Below are 19,985 nucleotides of genomic sequence, written 5' to 3'. Positions count from 1 at the left end.
CTGGGTGGGCCCCCTCAGAACACTGGGCCCGGGGCACCCGCACCCTCTGCCCCCTCGGTAGCTACGCTACTGGTTGCGAGGGTATACTGGAGGGTGCATAGGATGCTTTCTGGAAGCTAGCGCCTGTGGGTGTCACTGTGCACACTGTAAAAGTATATTCATTTCTCTTTAGCAGTGGCACAGGTGATAGCCACAGACGCCGGATCCTGCCTCTGTGACCTGCTGCTCCACCGCTCCCCCTCTTCTGCTGACTTTCTGGGACAATTGACTCATGTATAAGCTGTGGGGGTGCGTTTTCAGCACAAGAAAATGTGCTGAAAAACTTGGCTTATACACGAGTATATACAGTATGTCATGTTTTTGCAGGGATATTTTTGTCCCAATGAAACATTGTTTTATTATTAAAAATGTGATTTGGTCTTTACTATATATACACATTTCTTTATACTTTAAATTATTTTTTTATTATTTTTTATAATACTTATTACCGATCCTTGGATGTGTGATACTTTGATCGCAATGATAATATACTATACTACTTACCTACTATAGCAAAGCCAAAGAAATGAGCCTGTGCATAAGTTATTATACATATGATGTGTTCATACTGTGGCCATTTAACAGAAAAAACCCAAGTCAAAAGCAAAATTAGCATATACCCTGTATTAATCTACTATATAATCCTCTAAGGTCCACTTCCGTCTTTCTGTCTGTCTGTCTGTCTTTCTGTCTGTCTGTAACGGAAATCCCAAGTCGCTGATTGGTCATGGCAAAACAGCCGCGACCAATCAGCAACGGGCACAGTCCGGCGGCAAAATGGCCGCTCCTAACTACCTGCAGTCAGCGCCTGCTCTATACTCCCCGCAGTCAGCGCTCACACAGGGTTAATGGCAGCGTTAGCGGACTACTTTATGCCGCAATGTAACGCACTCCGCTAACGCTGCTATTAACCCTGTGTGACCAACTTTTTACTCTGCATCATCAATAGTAAAAAGATCTAATGTTAAATATAAAAAAAAAAAAAAAATAGTTATATTTTCACCATCCGTCGGCCCCTCGGATCCAGAACAGGCCCTTCCCGCTCCTCGCAATGCTCCGGTGCCCACTCCATGCATTGCAATCTCGCGAGATAATGACATAGCGGTCTCGCGAGACCGCTATGTCATCATCGCGCAAGATCACAATGCACTCTTGGGACCAGAGCGCGCAAGGAGCATCGGTAAATGCTTCAGCTGGATCCGGGGGCCAACGGAAGGTGAGTATATAACTATTTTTTATTTTAATTCTTTTTTAACAGGGATATGATGCCCACATTGCTATATACTACGTGGGCTGTGCAATATACTATGTGGGCTGTGCTATATACTACGTGGGCTGTGTAATATACTGCGTGGGCTGTGCAATATACTACGTCGGCTATGCAATATACTACATGGGCTGTGCAATATCCTACGTGGCTGTGCTATTTACTACGTGGGCTGTGCTATATACTATGTGGCTGTGTTATACACTACATGGGCTGTTATATACTACGTGGGCTGTTATATACTACGTGGGCTGTGCTATATACTACGTGGGCTGTGTTATACACTACGTGGGCTGTTATATATTACGTGGGCTGTGTTATACACTATGTGGGCTGTGTTATATACTGCGTGCATGGGCTGTTATATACTATGTGAGCTGTGTTATATGCTACGTGGGCTGTTATAAACTACGTGGCTGTGTTATATGCTATGCGGGCTGTTATACACTCCGTGGGCTGTGCTATATACTCCATGGGCTGTGTTATATACTACGTGGCTGTGCTATAAACTCCGTGGGCTATGCTATATACTCCTTGGGCTGTGCTATATACTACGTGGCTGTGGTATATACTACGTAGCTGTGCTATATACTACGTGGCTGTGCTGTGTACTACGTGGCTGTGCTATTTACTACATGGGTTATTATATACTATGTGGCCGGCCACGAACAATCAGCGACAGGCACAGTCCAGCTGCGAATTGGCGCTGGATTTGAACCACGCTTCGCTAATTGGTCGCGGTGGGCCGAATCCTGTGTATTCAATGTACTATTCTATAATCTTCATAAATAAACTAAATACATATTCTAGAATACCCGATGCGTTAGAATCGGGCTACCATCTAGTTTAATATATAAATAGTAATAGTACATAACACAGTAACACACGATACTAAGTTAACACTCTTTTGATTTTAAAATGTGTTTTAAAGCCGTCTCACCGCGACAAGGTGAAACTCAACGAGGATAGTTCTATCTAATATTAAAACCCCACCTTGTGTCAGCCAACCTCAACTTAGATGGGGACAGAATAAGACCCAGGTCCGACTGAGCAGAGATCTGTCCACGGGAAGCTATATATAGATGAAATTCCTACCTCACAAAGGGGATAGCCATGCCTCTGTTTTTGCAAAGTACAAATACTACAGCAAAACCAAAAGAAATGAGCTGGAGCATAAGTTGTTATGCATGCAATGTGTTCACACTGTGAACATTTAACAGACAAGCCCCAAGTCAAAAACAAAATGAGCAAATGCCCTGCAGTAAGTAAATAGTAATAGTAATTATGAATATATAGAACATAGGGCATTTAGTTAATACCATTTTGATCAAAAAAGCATAAAAGCCATCACACCACAACAAGGTGCACTCAATCGGGATGGTCCTATCTAACATTAAAACCTCAATATGTGTCAGCTGGCTTCAATACAGATGGGAGAAGAAAAGGGCACAAGGTGATATTTTAATAATAGATAGGACCACAAATTAATATAAAGCCCACCTGATGGGTGTGATGTGAATTGCACCCCGTCAAGAGTTTTGTTAGAGTGTCGTGACATTCTATTGAAATTGTATGAGCCAAAAAAGAGTTAACCAGTAAACTAGATTGCTTCAGATTCAGTGACCATTATAATCCTTAGTAATATGGTTACTCTGACCCTAAAATAAAAGTTTGCAAGCCCGGCATAACACTAGAAGAACATCTTGACAAGCTTTTCTCCAAGATTCATGGCAGAAAATTTTGAGCATTATCATCAATAATTATGTCATTTAGTTAGTGTCATGCACATTTCTGATTATACTTTAAGGTTTTACTCTGAATTATCTGCTGTAAAAATCTATAGAATTGTATACCAAAAATGAAAACCTGGAAAAATCTGTTAAAATAGGGGTCTTTAGGCTCTTCTTATGTTTAGTTTAGCATTTTCAGAAATCTGATTTGTGTCATTCCTCTGTTATTTCTCTTAGAAATATATGAATTAATTGACAATTGGGTGTTACTTATCTTTAGACACTTGGAAACAGTCCAATCAGTGCTCTCGGTATCAGGTTGTATAAGGACAAACCCCTTTTTACAGGGAAATAGTAACACCTAATTTTTAATTTATTCATATATTCCCAAAAGGAATAACAGCACAGATTGAAAAAAAATGATGCTCAATAATTCTTTTTTTTCCACAAGAATATAAATGTTTCCTAAAAGAAGCAAGCCCTCTTTAACATTAAAACCAACATATGTAAATCAATAAATACTGAAATGTACTAAATGACTATAAATACCAACAGAAAAAAGTGCTATGAAGTCTCATAAATAATTTTTTTTATTACAGTAAATATATAATTTAACAATAATATTTACAAAGAGATACAGAGTAACCCTATGGAGGACCACAGCAAGCCAGTATACAAGCATAAGATAAATGTAAGTTAGGTATAAAAATCCCAATGCCTATAAGGTATATAAGAAAACAGCACTTACATGGAGTGATGAGAAAATTGGCATAAGTGCTGTGTGGCCCAACTCCCACCTGATGAAGCTAGGGCGAAACGAACGTTGGGGCACCTGGGCCACACAGCATCTTTCCCACTTTTCTCATCACTCGATGCAAAGGGCAGTATTAGACTTAAGACAATATGCTGTTTTCTTAAAAAGGCACAGGAATTTACCTTATAGACAGGGATTTTCATAGCAATGAGAATTTTTTTTTTCAGCTCAGGTAAGTTTCTGGTATGGAGAAGCCGGGAGTCTCGTCTCTGCCAGACACTGGTATTACTTGAGAGGAAAATAAATCAAGCTTTAATCTGTAAAATCAGATTCTTTATTTCATAATTATTGAACAAGTCAATACTAGATTGTCCCTGAGCATAGGCATGACTGGGGTTGAGGGGTGCTAGGAGGGGAGAGGTGGGATTTTTATATCTAACTTACTATAATATTATGCTTGCATATATGTTGGCTTGTTGTAGTCCGCTAAAGGGTTACTCTGCATATGTTTGCACATTTTTTTGTTTAATTTATTTATTGTAATAAAATTAATTATTCATGAGACTTTATAGCTTTTCTGTTGGTATTCAACTTCTCTTTAAGACAAGAAAACTGTAAGTTAGTAATAGAGTTACTACAGTACATCTGCCATCTGACATCTATTTTTACATCATTAGATCCATGCTACTATAATTATTATTACAGTTATATATCTGACTTTGTGCCCTTTAACCAGTGCTGTATAATACTACAAATACACTACAGCTGTAATTACTAACAACCAATTTTTTGTTTCCCAGGAAATCTAAAGCTCTCCCTTTTCGCTTTATGTCTTATGGTGGTAAACATATGACAATACACTGTTTTGTGAAATCTACAACGGGATGTAAAGTCTTTTTGAATTAAAGGGTTAATTCTGTTAGCGCTACTATACTATGCTCATACATTATGTCTGCAAATGTTAATGAGCAGTAGTTAACATAATGGACAATGGAAAAGAGAACATCATGTTCTATAAATAAATATAGGGCAAAGAAAGAGATCAGATCTCAAAGGACATAAAGTTTAACAAAGATGTATCCAGAGTTCATATCCACACATACATTTGAATAGTAATGAATAATACACGATGAGATTAAAAATGGAACAAATTATAGAGAAAACCATGGTTGGCTGTGACAAAGCAATAATGAGAGATTTGTATAAATATTTGTACAAGTCAAAAGTGCTAAAAGGAGACTAAAATGTAAAAAAAAAATTTTAAATTGTGTACTTGTGCTAATCGAGAAAGACAGGTTATTAATAGTGATGAGCGAGCACGCTATTCGGGCTATTCGTTACTTGGCAAATAATTTACTATTTACCTCGGTATATTTGAGTGACCTGCCCAGCATATTTGGCACTTTATTTGCTTGCCAATCACAGTAATGCCGACACCATCTTCGATGTGGCATTACTGTGATTGGCTGCCCGAAAACTGGGTGTTTGTCACGCTGTCATGCGCATGACAGCATGGCAAACAACGCTTCTGATCAGCGGTGTAATCATCCCCGCTGGTCATAGAATCGCGATTTCTACGCTGTCAACAGACAGTGTGAGCACACAGCTGTGATCGGCGGTATAAAGTTTACCTCCGGTCACTGGTGTCAGCTGATGGGACTACTGCTCCCATCAGCTGACACCTGCTGATGTTAAAAATAGTGAGAGCAAGAGCAGCTGATTGGGGTATTCATCAGTCAGCTCCTGAGCTGTAAATAACTAATTAAATACAGGTTCCACCGGTATTTTTGATAATCAGCCAGGCAAAACTCACAGCTGGGGGCTGCAACCCTCAGCTGTCAGAGTCAGCAAGGCTGGATATCAAGAATAAAGGGGTCCCCATGCCGTGGTTTTTAATTATTTTAATAAATAATTTAAAAAAACCGGTGTGGGGTACCCCCATTTTTGACCACCAGCCTTGCTAAAGCAGACAACGGGGGGCTGGTAAGGGCCATTGATATTGCCCCCTAGCCTAAAAATAGCAGCATGCAGCTGCCCAGAAAAGGCACAACTATTAGATGTGCCAATTCTAGCGCTCTGCCTGGATCTTCCCACCTGCCCTGTAGCGGTGGCAAGTGGGGTTCATACTTATGGTGTTGATGTCACCTTTGTATTGCCATTTGACATCAAGCCCACAGCTTAGTAATGAAGAGGTGTCTACAAGACACCTATCCATTACTAATGCTATAGTTCTATGGCAAATAAAGACACAGACAGAATAAAGTCCTTTACTAGAAATAAAACAAAACACACTTTTCCATTTTTATTTAAAAATAACAAACACAGTTATACTCGCATAACGCCTCATTCCACTGAATCCCTCATCTCCAGTAAGAAAACAGTAAGAAAACAAAAATAAAAATCAACAATATCCCTCACCTGTCCATTGTTCTGTCCCATGCCGCATTCCATGTCTTAGGGGATAAAGAGTTTTCAACCTGGATGGTGCCAAGATTCAACTGTCCAGACTGAGAATCACTGGTGAATGAGCTGCTGCGAGCGCAGCGCCAGTGACTAGGGGTGACGTCATCGAGGTTACTGCTGGTCACTGAAGCTGCATTCCCAGCTGGGCTGAACTGCTGTGACCTCAGCACAGTGGGAAAAAGTCAGAGATGAGGTCACTGCAGTTCAAGCTCAGTGAATTCACAGTAGGTCACCGTGAGAATTTCTCACCGTGATCTGCAGTGAAGTCACTGAGTTTGAACTGTGGTGACCTCATCAGTGGCTTTTTTCTCATGGTGCTAAGGTCACCACAGTTCAGCCCGGCTGGGAACGCAGCCTCAGTGACCGGAGGTAACCTCGATGATGTCACCGCTAGAAGAGAAGGGGTTTCGAGACAAAGCCTTGAGGGACACCAAAAGAGAGCGTGGGCGATGGGGGACAAGTATGTAATATGAGATTAGGAGATGCTAAATGTGTGGTTAGTGTGGTATGAGGTGACCCCGGAGAGGGCAATGTCTTTGATGACAAGGGAAGAGGACAGGTCATGAAGTAGAAGTATATCCGTAATCTGTTAGCTGTGGTTGTTAGTAAGTAATTTGTAATTTTTCACTGGAGTCATGGGGTTGTAACAGGATTGCAGACTGTCAAAGAGCAAGTTGGATGAGACATGGGAATAAAGTTCAATGTGGACATTCTGTTCAAGAAGTTTTGAAGTGAGAGAAGTGATATGAACCATCTATCTATCTATCTATCTATCTATCTATCTATCTATCGATAAGAGACGAGTTGTCATCACTCTCCATTCAGAATACAGGCTCTAGGCTCTTGCAATATATCACCAATTTGTTCATTCTGTGCTTAGAAGAGTTTATGCTGTCCTTAAAAAATCATGGAGGTCATACAAAACACTATATGTAGTAATTTTTGATGTAGAGTGTACTCATTCTGGTATGAACTAATTTGAGCTAAATTGAAGATTTTGCTATTAAAGATACAGTTGTGGCCAAAAGTATTGACACCCCTGCAATTCTGTCAGATAATACTCAGTCTCTTCCTGAAAATGATTGCAAATACAAATTCTTTGTTATTATTATCTTCATTTAATTTGTCTTAAATGAAAAAACACAAAAAGTATTGTCCTAAAGCCAAATTGGATATAATTTCACACCAAATATAAAAAAGGGGGTGGACAAAAATATTGGCACTCTTCGGAAAATTATGTGATGCTTCACCTAACAGGTGTTGGCAATATCTAAATCACACTTGCTGCCAGTTGACATGGATTAAAGTTGACTCAACCTCTGTCCTTTGTCCTTGTGTGTACCACATTGAGCATGGAGAAAAGAAAGAAGACCAAAGAACTGTCTGAGGACTTGAGAAACCAAATTGTGAGGAAACATGAGCAATCTCAAGGCTACAAGTTCATCTCCAAAGACCTGAATGTTCCTGTGTCTACCGTGCGCAGTGTCATCAAGAAGTTTAAAGCCCATGGCACTGTGGCTAACCTCCCTAGATGTGGACGGAAAAGAAAAATTGACAAGAGATTTCAACGCAAGATTGTGCGGATGTTGGATAAAGAACCTCGACTAACATCCAAACAAGTTCAAGCTGCCCTGCAGTCCGAGGGTACAACAGTGTAAACCCGTACTATCCATCGGCATCTGAATGAAAAGGGACTGTATGGTAGGTGACCCGGGAAGACCCCACTTCTCACCCCGAGACATAAAAAAGCCAGGCTGGAGTTTGCCAAAACTTACCTGAAAAAGCCTAAAACATTTTGGAAGAATGTTCTCTGGTCAGATGAGACAAAAGTAGAGCTTTTTGGGCAAAGGCATCAACATAGAGTTTACAGGAGAAAAAAAAGAGGCATTCAAAGGAAAGAACACGGTCCCTACAGTCAAACAATGCGGAGGTTACCTGATGTTTTGGGGTTGCTTTGCTGCCTCTGGCACTGGACTGCTTGACCGTGTGCATGGCATTATGAAGTCTGAAGACTACCAACAAATTTTTGCAGCATAATGTAGGGCCCAGTGTGAGAAAGCTGGGTCTCCCTCAGAGGTCATGGGTCTTCCAGCAGGACAATGACCCAAAACACACTTCAAAAAGCACTAGAAAATGGTTTGAGAGAAAGCACTGGAGACTTTTAAGGTGGCCAGCAATGAGTCCAGACCTGAATCCCATAGAACACCTGTGGAGAGATCTAAAAATGGCAGTTTGGAGAAGGCACCCTTCAAATATCAGGGACCTGAAGCAGTTTGCCAAAGAAGAATGGTCTAAAATTCCAGCAGAGCATTGTAAGAAACTCATTGATGGTTACCGGAAGCTGTTGGTCGCAGTTATTTTGGCTAAAGGTTTGGCTGAGGGTGCCAATACTTTTGACTGGCCCATTTTTGGAGTTTTGTGTGAAATGATCAATGTTTTGCTTTTTGCTTCATTCTCTTTTGTGTTTTTTCATTTAAGACAAATTAAATGAAGATAATAATACCAAAGAATTTGTGATTGCAATCATTTTCAGGAAGAAACTGAGTATTATATGACAGAATTGCAGGGGTGTCAATACTTTTGGCCACAACTGTATGTTAACTAAGTCCAAGCCTGAAATGCGTAATTGTAAAGCTAGTTGCATGAACTGTGGAGTGCGGAACCTTTTCATTTCCCGCAGTTGCGGCATAACTCAGATAACTGCCATACATTATATTGAGCACTGTATATACACACAGATACAAAGCTTTCCAGTAGAGCACAGTTTGTACCGCATAGTTGTTTTCCATCTCCAGAGTCTCTTTCTCTCCTGTGGAGTGTAAGCTTTTTTGGTCAAAAGTGTCCTCTCTCTTTCTTGTAGAGTACAAGCTCTTATTGTTAGGACTCGGGTTTTCTCTATCCCCCACATGTACTTTCTAAGCAATTACAAGATTTTCATTATTGAGATTGGCACAAAATTTATTTGCCACAAATCAAAGTTCCTGGAAAAATTTGGCCAAGTCAACAAATTTGAATTTCGCTAGAGCTTCTCGTCTCTACTCTACACCTGACTTTGAAAAACCATGCAATTTCAGGGTTGGCATTCTTTTTTACAAAGAGTTCATTATTATATAAAAGTGAGTAAAAAAATGTTTCAAACGCCAATTAAATTAAAACTTCTGTTGGCCTCACTGTCTTATCAGCAATTTCCATACGAGGTCGCTATCTCTGCAGGACTGCTGTGTAAATTTCAATGTGTTATGTCAGTTCATTTATGAATGTAGTACAAGAAACAATGGATACCTCACTTGTGATTTGCAGGAAAGAAGAGAAGCGTACATTTATTTTTTAATTTTTTGGTGTCTGGAACTGATAATTTGATCAAAAAAGCATAAAAGACATCCCACCACGACAAAGTGTACCCAACCGGAACAGTCCTAGCCTATCTCAAATATTAAAATCTCACCTTGTGTCAGCTGACCTCTAGATAATGGCAGAGCAGGATACTGGCCTGACTGTTCAGACACCTGGCCATGGGATGCTAAACAGATAAAATGCCTAGCTCAGAAAGGGGGCAATGCCCCTGTTTGTACAGAGTATAGTAAATTATGCTCATTTTGTTTTTGTTGGGGGGGGGTTTGTCTGTGAAATGGCCACAGTGTGAACGTGCTCCTACACTACACATGTATACCGACTTATGCTCCTGCTAATTTTTTAGTTTTTTGGGGGTTCCGATATTTATCACTTTGTGCATTATATAGAGAACATGTTTTGTCACAAATAGTGTTGAGCGATACCTTCCGATATTCGAAAGTATCGGTATCAGATTGGAACGGCCGATACCGGCAAAATATCGGATCTCGCCGATACCGATACCCGATACCAATACAAGTCAACGGGACACAAATATCAGAAGGTATCCTGGATGGTTCCCAGGGTCTAAAGGAGAGGAAACTCTCCTTCAGGCCCTGGGATCCATATTCATGTAAAAAATAAAGAATAAAAATAAAAAATATGGATATACTCACCCCTCCGGCGGACCCTGGACCTTAGCGATGTAACCGGCAGCCTCCGTTCCTAAGAATGCAGTGTGTAGGACCTGTGATGACATTGCGGCTTGTGATTGGTCGCGTGAGCGGTCACATGAGCGGCCACGCGACCAATCACAAGCCGTGATGTCATCGAAGGTCTTTCACTCTGCATTCTTAGGAACGGAGGGTGCCAGTTACATCGCTAAGGTCCAGGGTCCGCCGGAGGGGTGAGTATATTCATATTTTTTATTTTTATTCTTTATTTTTTACATGAATATGGATCCCAGGGCCTGAAGGAGAGTCTCCTCTCCTCCAGACCCTGGGAACCGTACACTGGGAACTTCTGATTCCGATTTCCGATATCACAAAAATATCGGAACTCGGTATCGGAATTCCGATACAGCAAATATTGGCCGATACCCGATACTTGCGGTATCGGAATGCTCAACACTAGTCACAAAGAAGTGTATACCAATGAATGGAGAAGGTCACACAATTCTTATCCATGAAGAAGGAGCTGTATACTCGTCTACATCCACGAATGAAGACATTGAGGGAGCACGGGAACTGATTCTGTTACATTGAACTATCACCAGTTTGGTCCCCTGAAAGAATTCATACAAGGACGAAGGAAGGATGAAGATTCACAGCTGATGAAGACAGTGCTGCATCTCACTGCTCAGCCTTAAATGGTTTTTAATGAGAGAATACAAAGGCTTGATGACAGATGGACAAAATGTATTGAAAAGCAGGGAGATTATGTCAACAAATGATGTATTTGTTTTTTAGGAAAAGTTGATTAAAATAATTTGTACAGCCAAATTGTGTTAAATTTTTGACCCACCCAGAATGATCAGAAGTTTTGTAAACTATAGAATCGCATACACTTGATGAGAAAAATATCTTGTTACAGCACAATCAGCACAGAGTGGCAGGTTTTATTTCTTCATGCCCTATGTCCTATTTAAATCTTTGTATTTTTATTTTTCAATTGAAAAAAAAATCTTAATCATTTTAATATGTAATTTTCATAGGCATTTCCCTTCTTTATGAATAAGCAATGTTCTAAAAGATTATAGTATGACAAAATTGTAATTAAAGCTTTTTTTTTTTTAAATGTATTGAAGGTAATTTTTGCATCCAAATAGGTACCCCTAGTTAGATACCCTGTGTAAATATCAACATAACTTGGATCTATACAATTAATATACTGTATATATAATGCTATATATTGCAGCTTGTGCCTCCTTATTCTTTACAGTCGCTCACCATCTTCTCACCTTCCCAGTGCCCCAAGGCTGTAAATCTATAAAAATGTCAAAGAGGAATAACATTAACCCAAGAGGGATGAAAGTGGCACAGAAAATAATGACAGCAGCAAGGAAAAGGGTGTGTGTGTATATAACCAAGGCGGCAGAACACCTTCAAGGTGGTGATAAATTACCGCAGCCCGGATCTACTTTTATGGTACCTGTCTATGCATTCGTCCACCTTTCTCGATGATATATAGTAATGCTTCTAACGCAATGTAAGAGACCGTGCATATGATACATAGGACCAAATCATGCTTTATGTATCAAGACACGATCCGTTAATGAAGATTATTTATCACCCTGAATGCACTGCGCGTGGAACAACCCCAGATTTATAGAACATATGCTGATCTCTTTTATGGGATGAGTAAAAAATATGTGTGCTCCTTTCGTGAAGAGAATGGGTTACACTTGTTATATGTGCCCATCGATGTTCGGAGAAGATAGGAGAAGACAGAAAATTAATGAGGGCGGTAGTAAGACGTAAGAGTCATAAAGAGCAAGGAAATTAATGAGTGCATAAAACGGAGAATTAATTGCACAACAAGGCAACGAGACAGAGGCAGCTCTAGTAGGGGCTGACAAAAGGAAATAGAGAAATAAAAGAGATTAACCGCTAATTCCCTTTGCAGTTCCCTAATCCTTTACAAAAGTGCCATTTCTTTTTTTTTTATTTTTCCTTCTTCCACTGTAATTTTTAGAAATAGAACAGTTGGTAGAAAATAGTTAGTGATGCATAACTAAAACAAATAGACAATACGCTGAAAAGCATATATATATATATTAATAGATATATACATATTGTAATGCAGCGGTGTTCACACAGTGCGGTAAAGAGGCAGTGACCCAGGTTAGTCCAACTTGAAAGTCTTTATTTTGGGAACTCACAACAAAAAGGCAAACGTTATCCTCTGGATCACAGCCGAATCATCAATAACAGACCGTAGCACTCCATTGCCATGGGCAACTACACCGTATCTCTTGTGGCTGAGTCAGTGGCTTTGTGTTCTCTGCCTCTGGCCTGTGCTCAGACTCACACACCTGTGGTGCAGAGAGCTCCTGCTCTCCAGTTTGCAAACCAAAACACTGACACACCCAAAGCTAAACTGAAAGTTTAAATGGGAATATTGGACAAGAGCCACTCCCAAAATCCGGAGTGGAGGGAGAGACCCATCCCACTACCAATCCTATAGGTCTCTCCAAAAACAAAAGCCCATGTCAGGTTTTCCTAAATCTGACCTGGTCAAATAACTTTACCAAGCCAACACTTACTTTTATTTTGCATTGCAACCACAGCTGCAGCTGTAGCTTTTAAGCACATTCTAGGGGATACATAAAGGCCCTCACATATAAAACGGATGGCATATTGTTAGGATAGGCCATCAGTGCCCATATAATTGGGGAGTAAATGCAGTGCCCTCGTTAAGTTCCTGTCTGCTCCCCCTATAGAAAAATTAAAAATAAATAAGCTTGCTCTACTGTCCCAATAACAACAAGTCCTCGGAAGACTGACTCACTAAATGAGAAGGAGGTACTTTGGCACACAAATAACACTGACGTCCACCCACAGGTGTAGTTTTCCACCAGATATGGGGTTTCTGCTTATTCAGGAGAAATTGCACAATAAATTGTATGGTGCATGTTCTCTATTTAACCATCAGAAAAAGCAAAATTTGCACCTAAAACTATTTTTTGTGGTAAAAAAATCAATTTTTATTTTCTCGGCTAAACATTATAAAATTCTGTGAAGCATCTGTGGATTCAAGGTGCTCACCACAAATCTAGATACAATCCTTGAGTTGTCTAGTTTCCAAAATGGGGTCACTTGTGGTGTGTTTCAACTTTTTAGACATATCACAGGCTCTCCAAACACGACATGATATCTGCTATCGATTCCAGATAATTTTGCGTTCCTAAAGTTGAATGGTGCGCCTTCCCTTCCGAGCCTTACCATGCGCCCAAACAGCAGTTTTTAACCACATATGGGTATTGATGTACTCAGGAGAAATTGTACAAAAAGTTGTGTGGTGGATTTTCTCTTTTAACTAGTGTTGACTTTGAGCATTCCGATACTGCAAGTATCGGGTATCGGCCGATACTTGCTGTATCGGAATTCCGATACCGAGATCCGATATTTTTGTGATATCGGGTATCGGTATCGAAACAACATTAATGTAAAAATGTGTAAAAGAGAGAATTAAAATAAAAAATATTGCTATACTCACCTCTCCGACGCAGCCTGCACCTTACCGAGGGAAGCGGCAGCGTTCTTTGTTTAAAATTTGCGCTTTTCTTTCCTTTACGTGAGTCCCGGCTTGTGATTGGTTGCGTGCCGCCCATGTGACCGGGACGCAACCAATCACAGCAAGCCGTGACGTAATTTCAGGTCCTTCAGGATTTTAAAATTACGTTCCGGCGTTGTGATTGGTTGCGTCGCAGTCACATGGGAGACGCAACCAATCACAGCAAGCCGTGACGTAATTTCAGGTCCTTAAGGATTTTAAAATTACGTCCCGGCTTTGTGATTGGTCCGCGTCCCGGCAACATGGCCGCCATTAACCAATCACAAGCCGTGACGTCACGGGAGGCTGGACACGCGCGCTTTTTAAAATGGGCGCGTGTCCAGCCTCCCGTGACGTCCCGGCTTGTGATTGGTTGCGCCGCGGTCAACCAATCACAAGCCGGGAGGCTGGACACGCGCCCATTTTAAAATTTTAAAATGGGCGCGTGTCCAGCCTCCCGTGACGTCCCGGCTTGTGATTGGTTGCGCCGCGGTCAACCAATCACAAGCCGGGAGGCTGGACACGCGCCCATTTTAAAATTTTAAAATGCGCGCGTGTCCAGCCTCCCGGCTTGTGATTGGTTGACCGCGGCGCAACCAATCACAAGCCGGGACGTCACGGGAGGCTGGACACGCGCCCATTTTAAAAAGCGCGCGTGTCCAGCCTCCCGTGACGTCACGGCTTGTGATTGGTTAATGGCGGCCATGTTGCCGGGACGCGGACCAATCACAGCAAGCCGTGACGTAATTTCGTCACGGCTTGCTGTGATTGGTCCGCGTCCCGGCAACATGGTGCCGTGACCAATCATAAGCCGGGACGTCACTGGAGGCTGGACACGCGCGCTTTTTAAAATGGGCGCGTGTCCAGCCTCCCGTGACGTCCCGGCTTGTGATTGGTTAATGGCGGCCATGTTGCCGGGACGCGGACCAATCACAGCAAGCCGTGACGTAATTTCGTCACGGCTTGCTGTGATTGGTCCGCGTCCCGGCAACATGGCCGCCCTGACCAATCACAAGCCGGGACTTCACGTAACCAAGTAAAAGCGCGAATTTTAAACAAACAACGCTGCCGGTTCCCTCGCTGAGGTCCAGGCTGCGTCGGACAGGTGAGTATAGCGATATTTTTTATTTTAATTCTTTCTTTTACACATTTATATGGATCCCAGGGCCTGAAGGAGAGTTTCCTCTCCTTCAGACCCTGGGAACCATCAGGAATACCGTCCGATACTTGAGTCCCATTGACTTGTATTGGTATCGGGTATCGGTATCGGATTGGATCCGATACTTTGCCGGTATCGGCCGATACTTTCCGATACCGATACTTTCAAGTATCGGACGGTATCGCTCAACACTACTTTTAACCCTTCTGAAAATAACATTTTTGTGGTGAAAAGTAACAATGTTATTTTTTTTGTTCACATTACTTTAGTTTCTATTAAGCGTCTGAAGAGTTAATGAACTTTTTGAAAGTGATTTTGAGGACTTTTAGGGGTGCAGTTTTTAGAATGCTATCACTTTTGGGTATTTTGTCACATAGACCCCTCAAAGTCACTTCAAATGTGATGTGGTCCCCAAAAAAAGGTTTTTGTAAATTTTGTTGGAAAAATTAGAAATCGCTGGTCAACTTGTAACCCTTCCAATTCCATAACAAAAAAAAATATGTTTCAAAAATTATGCAAATTTAAAGAAGACATATGGGAAATATTATTTATCATCTATTTTGTGTGGTATAACTATCTGGTTTAAGGGCATACAAAATTTGATATTTTCATAAATAAATGCAAATAATATTGACAAAACTTTACTACTATCATGAATTACAATTTGTCTCAAAAAAATCACCGGGATACGTTGAAACGTTCCAGGGTAATTACCGTACCTCATAAAGTGACACTGGTCAAATTTAAAAAGTTATACTCGGTCACTATCGCACAAAATGGCTCAGTTCTTAAGGGGTTAAAACATTTTACGGTATGTCATTTGTTATCATCTGCTAGTATTGATTAAGGTTTCTGACTGTTTTGATCATTTTAACCTACAGCAATTTTGTCATGTGCTTTTGACGATTCAAGTGCTACGTATGATTATGTGGAGAGAAGTGAAGGAGTATTTGCAGGCATCCCAGAGGGTGCTAACTCTTGTATCAAACCAAAGTGATGGCAGTTTTGGTTGAATATTCATGAGTGTGAGTTGTACATTAACCTTTTAACCCCAGGAACTTTTTTCGGCTTTGCGTTTTCATTTTTCGCTCCCGTCCTTCCCAGTGCCATAACTTTTTTATTTTTCCATCAATATGGCAATATGAGAGCTTATTTTTTGAGGGACCAGTTGTGTTTTTGAACGCCACTGCTGGCTTTACCATGTCTTGTACTAGAAAACGGGGAAAAAAATCCAAGTGGGATGAACTTGCAATAAAAAGTGCAATCCCACACTTATTTTTGGTTTGGCTTTTTTGCTAGGTTCACTAAATGCTAAAACTGACCTGCAATTATGATTCTCCAGGTCATTACCAGTTCATAGACACCAAACATGTCTGGGTTCTTTTTTATGTAGGTGGTGAAAAAAAATTCCAAACTTTGCTTAAAAAAAAAAATTGTGCAGTTTTCTATTACCCATAGCGTCTCCATTTTTCGTGATCTGGGGTTGGGGGGGGGGCTTATTTTTTGTGCGCCGAGCTGATGATTTTAATGATACTATTTTGGTGCAGATGCATTCTTTTGATCGCCCTTTATTGCATTTTAGTGCAATGTCATGGCGACCAAAAAAGCATAATTCTAGCGTTTTGACTTTTTTTCTCTATGCCATTTAGCGATCAGGTTAATCCTTTTTTTATTGATAGATTGGGCGATTCTGAAACAAAATATGTGTAGGTTTGATTTTTTTTTAATTGTTTTATTTTGAATGGGGCAAAATGGGGTTGATTTAAGCTTTTAGATTTTTTTTTCATATTTTTAAAAACATTTTTTTTTTAATTTTGGCATGCTTGAATAGTCTCCATGGGAGGCTTGAAGATGCCACAACTCAATTGCCTCTGCTGCATAGAGGCGATGCTCAGATCACCCCTATGTAGTAGAATTGCAGCATTGCTATAAGCGGCTATCACAGGGTGGCGCTCATAGCAATCCGGCATCAACAACTATAGAGGTCTTCAGGAGACCTCTGGTTGTCATGCCAATGCACCGATGACCCCTGATCACGTGACGGGGGTCACCGGTGAATGCATTTATGGCTGAATGACCGGAAGCGCTTGTTGAATGCTGCTGTCAGAGTTTGACAGAGGCATTTAACTAGTTAATAGACACGGGTGGATCGCGATTCTGCCAGCGCTGTTCAAAACAGCTGACATGTCCCGGCTTTGAGGCGGACTCACCGGCAGAGCCCGCATCAAAGCGGGGGTTCTGCCATTGGACTTACTATTCTGTCTGATGGTAGAAAGGGGTTAAGGTCCCATATTCATCTGGCTATACATCGGATGACTGCAATCAGATAAAAAATTGTATTGTACTCTAACTAATGCTATTCACTGATTTTGTGCTCATCTGCAATTATTTTCTCACCTGGAATCTGGATGAGAAAAAAATCACAACATGTTGCGAGCAGCCATGTATATCACATGAGACTCACCAAGGCAAGTCAATGGGTGCGAGAAAAAAATGGGCGGCACACTCATATGTCAATCATTACCATTCTGTAGCACAGAACACTATTAATGGTCCTGTAAATGATTGTAGAATAATAGTTGCAGAGAAAAAAAAGATGTCATACAGATGCTAGGCGAGAAAAATTGCATTGTACTCGCATGACACTCGCCTTATTTTTCTGGAACAACATCGGAGCAATGTTTGAAATGCAGATGAGTGTGATCCCTAAAGGGTTGTAATTATTTTAAATGGACTAGAAGGTCTTGTAGTGGATACAAACAGTGACACCCACACAACACGTCGTCACCAATCTCTTCTATTCTTTTAGAGTGGGTGGATCTTCTTCATCAACATTCTGCCCGCACTAACGATGCTGTAACTTTCTTTTCCTTAGTAACTAGCACGCATTGCTTGGTGCATTGCATAACCGCAGAGCTATTCCGAAAGTTTTACTGCGCAGCTAACAGCACTTGTAAGTGTACACAGTTCATATCTAAAATTTCATATCATGGTTTGCACATTTCTCCTTCAATGAGCTATATACAATCCAGCAGTGAAAGCAAAATCCTAATATTCAACACTGTTTGGTAGAAAAAGCCTTAAAATTTGAAGTTTATAAATTCAACATCAGAGAGCGCCTAATCTATGCTGCAGCCAGTCATTTTTGTTCACTTGTTTAAAAAAGAACTCGTTGCAAATTTATGATATGAAGTTGTTATGTGTCAAACCCGAAAACACTGTAATAAGCTGAGAAACACACAGAAATATATAGAAAATGTTATCTTTATTTTCTAAGCGAAAAAATAAACAAAGAGCTCGCACAGACACAGACGGCAAGTACACACCTCAATGGGGGGGATAAAAAATCTCTCACCTTTGAAGAAAATCAGAGGTTGCTGAAGTTGCTGTGTAAACTAATATTTAAGAAATCTCTGTTCATCTGTTAAAAAGGACCTTTCACAAAAATATTAACGTTGATCTGGACATACAATGGAATAGTGGCTGCAGAGAGAAATGTTATTTGTTGCTTGTTTGTTTTTAAATGTTTGCATCTCCTTTGCGGAGATATTATCAAGCAAGGTATTTGGCTCCAAATGCGTTAACTTTAATTAAAGAGGACCAAATTTAACGTGTTGAGCTGGACACAAAATGTAATTGTGGCAGCAGAGCAAAATGAAACGTTTTTGTTGATTTTTAAAATTTACCAATAATAATGATGATCGAGCACTAAAATCCTCAAGTGCTAGGTACTCAAATCAAGCAGGTCAAATGCTCAGATTGGCTTGAGTAACGAGTATAATGGAGGTCAACAGGAAACTCGAGCATCTTTCTGGAAACCCCAAACAGGAAGGCTGGAGGGAGGCAGGACCTTCACTGAAATCGATGGAAACAACACTCAATTGGAATGGGAACAGCATGGGGAAGACATCTGGACGCATCTCTGACTCCCAGGTCGCTGTTGGGAACTATGTTGTCAGAGTATTACTCCACTTTTACGGACTGACAATAAAACATGCAAAACCGATGACAACATTAGCTTACAACAATTCACTAGACGCATTTTGAGACCACTCAGGTTAGTCTATCAATAGTGATTTAATTTCTCGTGTGTGAGCATTTTACTCTGGAAAGGGGTCAATAAAAATTCCAGGATTGACCAGTAACCAAAAAATTAAAGCTTTAAAATCTATCCTGATGACAATATCTAACAAGAAATAAGTTATATATCAGGTGGGGAAAATCAGAAATAAGATAATATGTATTGTATTAAGTAAACAAAATGAAGTATAACACAATAACATAAAACAACAAAAGAACAACATAAAAATAACATAAAAATGAGTGGAGCAGGAATTCCCCTCAGCGGAATCGGGTGAGAGACATCAATATGATTTGTACAGCACATCGTATAGTGTGGTGAGAGACACCTACCCAATTGTGTTTTTGCACATCAAGTCTTAGCATGTATGGATACATCCAAAAGAAGCAATGTACATATCCGTCTCACTATGTAAGGTGTTATGACCTGGTGGGTATGGAGCAGTACTGAGATGACCTGATGGGTAAAACCAATCATGAACAAGCTCAGAGGAGGTGGCAGCTCCACCGACAGTAATCACTGTTATGACCTAGTGATAACGAAGCAGCACTGAAATGACCTGGTGGGTAAAACAAATAATGAACTAGCTCTGAGGAGGTGGTAGCTTTACTGACCGCAAACCCTACTCCTAACACCAACACTAGAAATAGCCGTGGAGCGTTCCTATCACTGCCTAGACGCCTCTTCACAGCCTAAGAACTAGCTACCCCTGAAGATGGAAACGGAAAACTATCTCGCCTCAGAGAAACCCCCAAAGGAAGATAGCCCCCCACAAATATTAACGGTGAGTGAAGAGGGAAATGACAAACTCAGAAATGAAACTAGATTTTAGCAAAGGAGGCCACAACTATCTAAATAGACAGAGATAGAAAAGGCTACTGTGCGGT

This window comes from Ranitomeya variabilis, chromosome 2 (genome assembly GCF_051348905.1).
Source record: "Ranitomeya variabilis isolate aRanVar5 chromosome 2, aRanVar5.hap1, whole genome shotgun sequence".
NCBI classification, from domain to species: domain Eukaryota; kingdom Metazoa; phylum Chordata; class Amphibia; order Anura; family Dendrobatidae; genus Ranitomeya; species Ranitomeya variabilis.
Note: the sequence above shows the minus strand (reverse complement) of the source record.